Here is a 10,589-nt window from a genome sequence, read left to right as displayed (position 1 = left end):
CATGTGCTCCATGGCCTGTGCAGTCCTGCTCACAGCACTGGTTAGTTGGTTGGAATCCTGGGAGAAGTGGTGAGCATGTGCGCGCGCGCACAAACACACACACACACACACACACACACACACACACACACACACACACACACGGTCAAACATAAGTGTTTTCTTCTGTTGATTCCCATCTTATTTTTTGAAGCAGGCTCTCTAGCTGAAACTAGAACTTAACAATTCAGCCCAGCAATCCTCCTGTCTCCACCTCCCCAACACTGGAGTTACAGACACATGCTGCCACACACAGCTTATAAGTGGGTTCCAGGTTTGAACACGGGTCCTCACACACAGCAAGCCTGTTGAGCCATCTCTCCAGTTCCCCAAAGCTACAAACAGTTTTAATAAACAAACTCTATAACTACCTCATACCAAAAAAATGCTGTTATGACTCAGACCCTCATTCAGATGAGGAGCCTAGTGTGGCTTCAGGTCCAACCATCCTAAAGCATGCATTACAGGGGACACAGACCTGTGATCTGCCAAGGTGTAATAAGCATTGCATAACCAGGTCCCTTCCCTCTGTTCCTAGCTTCATGTCTCTCTAAATGGTTTGTGCCACACTTAGTCATTTTAGCTTTTCTTCACATGAAACACAAAAGCTCATTCCTTCCCAAGTGGATTTTTAACACTGCTGCAGCAGACTGAGAGAGGAAAAAAAAAAAAAACCCACTGGTGACTGATGCACCCTTACAGTGAGACTGAAGCCAAAATTGGAGATCAAGGACTGATCTTTGTGTACCTTTCAAATGGATGTGTTTTTTTTTTTAAATTGGCAATTTGAAAAATAAAATCAGTTTAAACAATACAGTGCAAAGGGAGAACAGGCTGAGGTGTCGATATAATTCTAAGTAGATGCTTCCTCCCCCTCCATTCAGATTTGCTTACAGCACAATCTTGGTTTTAATAGGAAGATGCCCTTACTTCTCCTCTAGATTCTCCTCCTGCTGAGCCATCCCTCCAGCCCCCAAAGCTACAAAGAGTTTTAATAAACAAACTGTAGAACTACATAATGCAAAAATGCTGTTATGGCTCTGACCTTCATTTAAACAAGGGGCTGTGATTACTGCTATGGAGTTTTGCTTACCTTCGGGTGGACTGCAAGGCCCTGGAGAGCATGAACTCAGAGGGGCCAAGATAGGGTCACTGTCTCTTGCTACTAAGAGGAACTGCTGACCAAACACAGTAGAATCCCCTGAGAAACACAATGGCTGTTCTTCTGTTTCTTTATTTCAAATGTCCTGAGTGTTCCAAAGACAAATGGAAATTAAGGTTTTACACTACCAAGGGTACCTGGGAGAAACATGGCGGGAGGTGCCACAGCAGCCCACTCTGTCACCATGATTCAGGCACATCCCTGCTCTGGCTGACCTGAATTTTTGACATAGTAAGTAGAAATGTAAAGACTCCCCAGACAATGTCAGACTTGGATAGTTTGGGTGTCAGGAAACTTGTGTTGGGGCTGTAAAATGATTCATAGAAGACAGCCATGGGGCTAGAAAAATGTATCAGGGCTTAAGAGTGCTGCCTCCTCTTCCAGAGGTCCTGAGTTCAATTCCCTGCAACTACATGGTGGCTCACAACCATCTATAATGGTATCTGGTGCCCTCTTCTGGCCTGCAGGAATACATGCATCAAAAACACTGTATATGTGATTTATTTATTTATTTAAAGACAGCTGTGAAATGGATAGACAAGAAGAGAGATACAAACCCTGGTGTGAGATTTCATGCCTGTCATTCCAACACATGATAGGCTGAGATGGGGATTAGTGAGTTTGTGACCAGCCTGATTTACACAGTCAGAAGGTGGCTTGAACTCAACCTTGTCTCAAAAGGGAGGGAAGGGGAGGAGAGAGAAGGGGAGGAGGATGGAAGGTAGAGAGAAATTTAAGGGAGGAAGGGGAGGGAAGGGAAGGAAAGAGTGAGACAATAAAGATACAGGGAAGACAGGAAGAAAAGCAGATATGTCAAGTAAATGAAAATGTCCTGTTTCTATGGTCTGCGAAGAAAGAGAACCTGGAAAAGAATACACTGTGGAATGAAACTTACACCAAATCTTTACCTTGGCTTGGCTCTGGATGCTACTCTTCCTAAATGCCAGCTAAACTTTGAGCCAACATCCTAAAAGCTCATCAATGGACCTCCATCTGAGATCCATGCTGGTTACTCTCAAGACTACAGCTATATCATTACTGAGACATGCTGGCTTTCTGTGGCTGGTTTAGCAATTTTCCATAACCAGTGGCTAAACTTATATATTTATTATTTTATAGTTCTAGGGGTCAGAAGTCCAAGATGGGACCCACTGGGCTGGACCACAATGCTGGGTTCCTGCTGGTAAGTGGGTGTGCTGGAATGAGTGAACTACCAGTATCTTAAGCCTGGCTACACCCCTTCTCCACCTTCAAAGCCAAGTATTTCCCATGCCACCCCATGGCCATCTCCCCCTTCCCTATTCTGTTTTAAAGACTCTCTCTGCATGTTGAGTACAGACAGAAGATTTGGAGTAATATTTCCATTTTTTAAATCATCTCATTAACAAACCAATACCATTTTTCCTATAAATATTAATTTCACAGGTACTAGGAATTAGGATGTGGACAATGGTTGAGCCTTATTCATGCTTGCCTTAGAGAGTGTCTTAGTTAGGGTTTCTATTGCTGCGAAGAGACACCATGACCACAGAAACTCTTATAAAGGAAAAGATTTAATTGGGACTGGCTTACAGTTCAGAGGTTTAGCCCATTGTCAACATAGTGTGGAGCATGTTGGCACACAGGCAGACTTGGTGCTGGAGAAAGAACCAAGATATTCTATATCTGGATCAGCAGACAGCAGGAAAAATGAGTGACACTGGCCTGGCTTGAACATTTGAAACCTCAAAGCCAGCCTCCAGAGTCACACTTCCTCTATCTAACAAGGCCACATCTACTCTAACAGGGCCACACTTCCTAGTAGTGTCACTCCCTATGAGCCTATTGGAACTATTTTCATTCAAACCACTATACTGAGTTTTACTATTCCTCAATAATGGGATCTGGACCGACCCCCAAAGAAGTAGCTGAGCCAGATGCTGGGAAGAGAGGCGAGGGTTTCCAACAGCAGGTCTAGAGGCCCTTCCAGTACGGAGGGCTTGAGGAAGAGATTCACTAACACGTGAGGAAAGGGGCATCTCAGAAAGTCGGCCCAGGGCAAGCCAGTGGGTTAAAGCACTTGCCACCCATGCCTGACAACACAGACCACACAGAAAAGGTCAGCATGGGAGCACACACCGTAACCTCCCTGTTCAGAAGGTAAGATGGGAGGTGGAAACAGGAGAATCACCCAGAAGCTCATGGGTGAGCAGCTGCTTCATGATCAGTAGGTCCTGTTCAACAGTGACTAGTGACCAGAACTCTTGGGTGTGCTCTTCCACCATTCCCCTGCCTTCCTTTCCTCCCCAGCAAGCAAGCTTGACCGACAAAGTAGCTTGCTTCCCTAAGAGTTCCTCTTCCCCAAGAACATATATCCACACACCCATGACCTCCGCTTCCCTTGCTCCTATCATTCTGACATTGCTGCAGATCACCCACATGCCCTATCCAGAGGATGCTGGTGGCTCTTATACTCCCTGGCTTCCTGTATGAGTTCTGGTTTGAGGTTTGCTATGCCCTCCAGGTTAACATCAAGCTTCCAATCATCATAGCCTTGTCCTCTGATGGCTGAGATACCTAGCTGTCTCACTAAATTTTCCATGTGTTTGGCATCATATAAAGTCACCTTTCCCTGCAAGTGAGAACCGGCTGTTCACTGGACCAGGTCACTGGATCCCACAATCTCACTAAGACCAAGAGACAGTCTTACTCAGACTTTCTCACCTGATAACTTCAAAGGCCTCACTCGGTACCTAGACCATGGTAGGCTCTAAATATTACCTTATAGAGTGGCTGCATGCATAACTCATTGAGTAGAGAGCTTACCTAACTTGTAAAAAGCCATGCTGGGTTCAATCCTGCAATATCTTTGGCTACATAGCACATTTGAGGTCAGCCTGATTACATAGACCATTAAAAATAAAAAAGGATGTAACAATGCATTCATTCATAAATTCAGCCCTCCCCATAGTAGCCTGTCTCTAGTTGCTGGTGTGCTAATGAGACACCACTACCCTCTGGGGAGGAGGACCAGCCCATCAAGGCCTCTTGGCCCAAGCTTTTCCTGTGAATGCCTCACAATGTGGGAGGGGGTTGTTAAGTCTCAAACCCTGGGACAAATTGCTGAGATGCTTATTTAACATATCAAAGCAGACCTGGTTGCCAGATTCTCCCAGCATTCCTCAGTCCCTACCTGTTACAGGGATTGGCTAGCATACCCACCCCCTACCCCCTACCTCTCCAGCCCTGGGGCTCACCTTCCCCCAAAGCTTTTCCCTATATAATCCAGCCATTGTGGTTTCCTTCCCTCTTGGCTGCTGCACCTAGTTCCCCTTTCTCCCCTCTCCTTTCCCATCCCTTCTCCCCACATAGCCCAGCTCAATGGTCATGTCCACACTGGACTCTCCCAGATGTCCCTGTCTCTGCCTGTGCTCTCCCTTTTAGCTACAATAAACTTTCTCCTCCACCATGCCTGGGAGCAGTCAGTCATGTCCTTTCTTTCTTGTTTCCTTTTTTTTCATTCAGAGGTCACTGTGGAAAACAGGGCTTAAAACATTAGGATGCACTCTTGGTCCCCAAAGAGGTGTCACACAGGCGGGCCCATCCCCACAGGGACTAGGTCTCCAGCCCACTTGGCTCTGCAGTTTTCCTAACAATTTGTCAGAACAAACCTCATCTCATCACAGACCCTGTTGCCTCCATGAAGGATCAAGGTGAATGTCCTGAGTCCCCACACTGGAGGAGTACCAGGTTTCCAACTTCATCCATCATGTTCCCTTCTGAGGGCTAACAAAGAGAAGGCCTCCCAGCCCTGGTTCCAACCAGTGAGTTTGGATGTTATAAGCTGTAATGAGATGGTGGTATTCTGGCCTCTGACTCAACCCCTCCACCAGTTAAATCTGCATCTAATTTTAACCCAAATTACTCAATAACATCATATCCTTCTATGGTGGGGACTCCTACTTCCCAGAGCTATCACGGTCACATGAGAAATCACAGCTGACAAGCCTGGAACCCGCAGAACTCTGATTCCAATGGTACAGTGTTATGAGGTGTCTGTCTGACTCTGTGCAAAGACACTATCCCTGAAATGGTTGGATGCACCCCTTCAGAATCCAAGCATTGACACTGAATGGTAGTAGCATACATAGCTCTAAGAGGCAGGACCTTCTGCAGGCAAGAGGCTCATAACAGTGGGACTCTCCAGGCTGGAATCAGATGCCCCTATAGAAGAGCTTGACAGAGAATCACCCCTTTCGTTCCCATGAAAGAGGAGATAGGAGCCTCACCAAACAACCAACACCATGACTTTAGACCTTCCAGCCTCCAGAACTGAAAAAGAAAAGTTTCACCTCTTCGTAGTTACCAAGTCCATGGTATTTTGTTATAGCAACATACATAGACCTTCTGGCTAGTTTTCTGTCAACTTGACACAGGCTAGAATCATCTGAGAGGAGGGACCCTCAATTAAGAAAATGCCTTAATAAGATTGGGCTGTAGGCAAGCCTGTAGGGCATTTTCTTAATTAGTGATTGATGGCAGAGGGCCCAGCCCTCTGCCATTGTGGGTGGAGCCACCCCTGGTCTGGTGGTTCTAAGTTCTAAAAGAAAGCAGGCTGAGAAAACTATGGGGAGCAAGCCAGTAAGCAGCACCCCTCCATGGCCTCTGCATTAGCGCCTGCCTCCTGGTCCCTGCCCTCACTGGTTTTGATGATGAACAATTTCATGGAAGTGAGAGCAAAATAAACCCTTTCCTCCCCACATTGCTTTTGGTCATGGTGTTTCATCACAGCAATAGAAACAGACTGAAAACACCAAGATATCCTCAAATAAAGGTCTTGAGGGAGGTCTGGAAGTGCTGGGACAAAGGCTTATACCTGATCACGTAACAGTTGCAGGAATCACTGTTCAATCGAGGTTCCCTGTGCGCCCAGGCTCCCCCCATCGCCACAGGAGCCTCTCAGACACAAGGGTTCTCTGGGGCAAGGCAAGTGGTCTGCATGCCTCCACCCTATTCCATTGGCTGGGATGAAGCCCATGGAAGGCAGAAGCACAGGGCAGCTGCTAGGGGTCGGGGGAACAGCACTGTGACCATCCACTCAGCTTGCCATGGGTTTCTCTCCACCAGAGTTCCAGGTCCTCAATTTGCTTTTAACTCTCCCAGAATAACCATGTTCATTTACTCATCCTTGATAATAGAGGCCCTCACTAATGGAAGAAAATGTCCTTGTTACATAGATGAGGATTCCCAGCCTTCCTGTACGAAGGCTGAGTGGGATGGGAAAAGCGATTGTAGAGATGGTTGCAGCTTCAGTGGATGAGGAAAACCCCTGCTGCTGCCTCCACCCTCCTCCAAGCCTCTTACTCCTGCAGGGCCAAAGGTTGTCTTTCATGATCTTCCCTCTGAACTTCAGGCCACTTTCACATCCCAGGACAGCAGCCTGGGAACAGCCAGGAGGAGTCAGCCAGAGCAACTACTTCCCAGAAGCTCTCCTGAAACAGCAGTGTTCCTAAGAGACAGATGAAGTTACTAACGGAATGAATACCACAGTGGGAGTCCGTGTCAATTGTCTTGCTTCAAATTCCCCAAAATGGGTCCTTAAAAGGAGCCATGAAAGAACTGGAGACTCTGTGCTGACCGCTTGGAATGTTCACCACAGAAAAGGGACAATAGTGAAAGGTTACACAATGACAGAGTAGGCAGTGGCTTCCAAGGTCCTGATGCTGCAATAGGCACTCTCACCTAAAGCTCTGGAATGCAGAACTAACTCAAAGGCCAACTGAGAAGACGGAGGGCTAGGGATGGTAGGAGTGGCAGGGTGAGCTCATAGATGAGCCCAGGGTGTTGGACGTGAAAGTCACTGTAACAAAAGCAGACACTGTGTACCTCAGTGAGATAACAAAAATTATGGGCTCTGGTGTACAAAATGGAGATGTTAAGCAAATAGTATAAAATCACACAGCTAATTGTAAGGTAAACTTGTGTAACCATTATGGAAGTCAATATGCAAGTTTTCAGAGGGGAGAACTAAAAATATGTGTTGTATGAAAGGAGAGAAGGTCAGCACACCCTTTGGCAAAGATGGAAGAGGTCTTTGGCCTAATAACGTGCAGACAGTTAAGGCATTGCCAACTGTTTTGTGGTATGTAACCACTGTCCTATGAAAGGAAAAGAAGCAACTCCTGCAAATTGTTCTGACTGCCACATAGGCTGTGGCAAGTCCTATCTCCACCTTAAATAAATATATGTTTTTAAAAAGTCAAAAGAAATAGAATGATCATATGACCCAGCTATGCCGCTCAGTAAACACATACCTCAACTCGACACCCATGCTCAGTGCGGCTCTATCAAAAAAAAAAAAAAAAAAAAAAAAAAAACCAACCCAGTGCACATCAACAGATGACTGGATAAAGATAATGTGGCCCATAGGCATGGTGGAATTTTTATTCAGCTGTTAAGAAAAATGAAATCATGACATTTGCAAGAAAATGGATGAAAATAGAGCTCATTATGTTAAGCAAAATAAGCCTTGGAAAGACAAATATCACCTGTCATGTTCTTTCAACTGCAGAATCTAGATTTAAAATTGGGGGTGGGTGTGATTGTGTGTGTGAACAGCCAAGTAACTAGTAAATGTTCAGACCTGGTTAGGAACCCAGGTTTGTTTGACTATCCCTTGGTCTTAGACTCCATCCTATCCAGCCCCAGATGTAGACATAGAAGGACAGGTGTCTCTGAGATGATCTCTGAGTGGACCCCTGGCTGGTCATTATCCAATCAATGTAACACAGTCTGTCAACAGTGACCCTGTGTCGGAGGAAGGGGATAGTGAGGGGAACCAAAGAGGAACAAATTTGAATCACCATGCAGAGGTGAAATGTTTGGGAGGGGAATATTGCAGGTCAAGCTGTGAGAGGCAGGAAGACCAAGAACACAGCTCAGGTGTGGAGCCAGAGTCCATCTGCTGTAAACCCTAGCTCTGAACACATTACCCTCAAATGATCTAACCAGATACATTGTAAACATTGCTGAAAAGATTAAATCAACTAAGCAATGGCAGTCCAGGCTTCTCAGAGGTCTAAAACTCCCACATGCAACAGTGCCCTCTGCAGGCAATTTGAGGAATGTTGGGTTGAAGGGAAGCTCTGTAAAAAGTTAATCTCCAGAAACACAATAATCCCATCAACAAACAACCGGATGAAAATAACACATCTTCTCCAAAATGGATACCTGAATGGCCCATAACTACTGAAAATGCCTTGAGAATCCTTCTTGCCTTAGTCAGGATGATTGCCATCAAGAAAAGAATGACAACAGATGCTGGAAAGGATGTGGAGAAAGGGGAGCCTGTACTCACTGCTAGTGGGAGTTTAAACACTACAGAAATCGGTGCCCAGGTTCATAAAAAACAATATAGGAAAAAAACTTCCACAAGACTCAGCTATGCCACTCCTGAGCATATTCCCCAAGGATTCTAAGACAACACACCACAGAGCTAGTTGCCCATCCATAGTTATTGCTGCACTGTTCATAATAACTGGAAAATGGATTCAGCCTACATGTCCACCAACAGATAAATAAAGACAGTGTATGAGATAGACAGACAGACACACAGATGATGAGCCATAGAGATAGATAGATAGATAGATAGATAGATAGATAGATAGGCAGGCAGACAAACAGACAGATAGGTAAAAAAAATTTTTATTAAATTATAAAGAAAATTAAATCATAACATTTCCAGGAAAGTGAATAAACCCAGAAATTAAGCAAAATAAGACTGACTTAGAAAGACAAAGCAGGACACATTTTCCTTCCCATGCAGAACTTGGATTTAAAGGTGTATGATTGACATGAAAGTAGAAAAGGAACCGTGAGAGGGAAGGAAGAGATTGTAAGAGAGGGTATTAGAACACATGGGACATGAAAGCATGGGTGGGGGAGGGCATGCATGGGACATTTGTGAGAATGTGGCATAAGGAAACCCATCACTGTGTATGCCAACTCCAAAAATTAATTAAAAACTGAAACTCATAAAGAAGATGTGCTAGAGTGCCGAGGGAAGGATGTGAGAAGTCATAGCAAACAGGTGAGCACCCTAAGGCCAACAGCAGCCAGGGGCCATTGACACCCCAGGAAGGAGGAGAGATGCTTCCCAGACAACATGTGTGCATTGCAGCATGCGGCAAAGAGACTTGCCGATGCCACTAAATTGAAAATCTTAAAATGGAGAATTTGACCGTGGATTCTCCAGATAACCAGAGTCATGCTGAGTGCCCTTCCAAGAGGGAGACAGGAGAGAAGGGAAAGGTGGGTGATAATGAAAAGCACAGGCTGGAGATGGCCTTAGCCAAGGAATTGGGGGGGGGGGTAGCACTATAGAAGCCAGAAAGTTTCCCTACGAGCCTCAGAGGGAACAAAGTACTGCCCAGCCTTTAACTGCAGCCCACAAAACTCCTTTCAGACTTCTGAACTCAAGACAGCTCGTGTGTAAAGCCAACAGATTGTTGGTACCTTGTTACAGCAGCAGTGAGAAGCCAACCCACCACTAGCTGCATGCAAAGGCCTTGCAGGCACAGGCAATGGACTGTCCTCCCCTGCCCAGAAAGCATGCTGACCACAGCTCCTCCACTGCGGCTGTGAAGAAACGAGCTGGACACCAGGGAAAGGAATGAAGTGTGGGCATGGCAGACCCAGTACAGAAAGAACAGAGGGTTGGATACGAGGCAGGCAAGGGACATGGGTAGCTGGGCCAGAATCTGCAGGCTCAGGTGGCCCATGGAAATACAGGACTAAGAGCGGTATTCAGGAGTTCAAGGTCAGCCTCTGCTACATAAAAGGATATGAGACTGACTCAGAGAGAGAGAGGTCCTGAGTCCTCCAAAGAGCAGGAAGCCTGAGCTCCAGCTGAGAGGTGAGACTCGGCTTTGCCTTCAAGGCAGAACCCCAGGAAGCCTTGACAGCATTCACCTATCTAAATCACCAAGAATGAAAATCCCTTCAAACCTTTATAGGGTGACTATCCCAGAGGACACTGGCCCCAAGCCCATAGTGATCAGCTGGAGAAAATGGCCAAGGTCTCAGCATCAGCTGGCTGTCACACCCAGTTTGGGATCTGCCCTCCTGGTCAGAGCTGGACATCTTCAGGCCCTGCCCTTCAAAACTAGAATCCATGGACCAATTGAGCTGTCACACAGATTCTGACTTAGCCAGTATGGGAACTCGGCAAAGTAGACAGAGGTGCCTTCTTCAATCTCTCTCCTGCCATCTACTGGGAACTGGCAAGCACTGCACTTATCTAAGGTAGATGCAATGAGGTAAGGGTAGGGAGGCTGGAATTCTGCAGTATACTGTATGTACAACCACAATAGCCCTTTCCAAGCTCTCTACCAGGTTAGCTGCATCCACA

General features: G+C 46.0%; 1 non-coding gene across 1 annotated transcript; it reads left to right on the top strand.

The window, feature by feature from the left end:
- The first annotated feature begins 7,217 nt into the window (after positions 1-7,217).
- Positions 7,218-7,342, top strand: LOC127219886 (U6atac minor spliceosomal RNA). The gene has a single exon (XR_007834317.1). It is a non-coding gene; the product is annotated as a U6atac minor spliceosomal RNA (small nuclear RNA).
- Positions 7,343-10,589: the final 3,247 nt, after the last annotated feature.

The sequence above is a fragment of the Phodopus roborovskii genome, unplaced genomic scaffold, assembly GCF_943737965.1.
Source record: "Phodopus roborovskii unplaced genomic scaffold, PHOROB, whole genome shotgun sequence".
Taxonomy (NCBI): Eukaryota; Metazoa; Chordata; class Mammalia; order Rodentia; family Cricetidae; genus Phodopus; species Phodopus roborovskii.
Note: the sequence above shows the minus strand (reverse complement) of the source record. Positions and strands in the feature narration are given on the sequence as shown.